Raw genomic sequence first — 1,108 nt, 5'->3', positions numbered from 1 at the left:
AGGAAACCCCACTGTGGAAACTAGTGACGCATGGTAGCAAGCTGCTAGGTGTTGTAACTTGGTATTTGCTGCTTCTGTTGTTACCCGGTACCTCCTTGTTACCTTACCTCCGTTGTCTTATCCTGTCGCTGCATGTCAGTTGTAAAACAGAGGGTCAAAGAAAGGTTTTAGTGAGAGGTTTTTTTGGTTTGTTTTTTTTTTTTTTTACAGTTGCGATGGTGATGGGCCCCGCTATGCACTCAGCCAGAGCCACCTCTGGACACAACGCATTTGCTTTCTGGGGGGTGGAGAAGAGGCCCTGACCACGTTTCTGCAGACTTAACCACAGGCACCAAGCACAAGGCAAAACAGCTTAAACTCATATAAGAAATTAATGTGTCAGAGTGCTGCCAGAAGAGATTTCCTCCCGCTGGTTTATGAAATGTAAGTATAAAAGTTGCTGTTCAGTCTCTAGGGCCGCACTGTCTTGGAGAAGCAGCTCCTTCTTGGCAGAGACATTTATCAGGGCAACAACTCAGCATTGCAGGGGATACACGTGCCCTTTCAGTTTTTACTGCTCTGCTCTTAGAAGAGCTCTAGTTGACCATCTCCCCCCCTCCCTTTTTAAATTCCTCTACTCTTTCATTCTCCTTTCTGAGTGTATCCGTCTCTTGTATGGATCCTGACTAGCTTGTGTGAAGGTGCAAAGGGAGACTGAAGCAGCATGACACAGAGATTTGGAGCAGGCTCAGCTTAAAGACAAAACCCCCTCAGGGCAGCCTGAAGGGGCTCAAGGGGTGGCTTCGTGGACAGGAGAGGTGAGAAGGAGCTTGCTGAGCCTGCAGTGCAGCTGCCAGTGTTTGGCATCAGAGCCACCTTCAGGAGCTGCTGCCGAGTCCCAGGACGACCTAGGGACCGATGCCTCACAGCTCTTGCCTTTTCTACTTCGCTGTAAATACCCATGCATTTAGGATAAAATATGATATGTAGATGCCAGGCTGACTTCAGTTAGACGACAGGGGTTGTGACGTTGTTTTTTACATTACCATCATTGACTTTGCCTTGCACAGCCGCCACAGTAACGTGCTGTGGTGCACCCGTATGTGCCCTTAATGGGGGTCAGTGGCGC

The sequence above is a fragment of the Egretta garzetta genome, unplaced genomic scaffold (assembly GCF_000687185.1).
Source record: "Egretta garzetta isolate BGI_Z169 unplaced genomic scaffold, ASM68718v1 scaffold383, whole genome shotgun sequence".
In the NCBI taxonomy this organism is placed as follows: domain Eukaryota; kingdom Metazoa; phylum Chordata; class Aves; order Pelecaniformes; family Ardeidae; genus Egretta; species Egretta garzetta.
Note: the sequence above shows the minus strand (reverse complement) of the source record.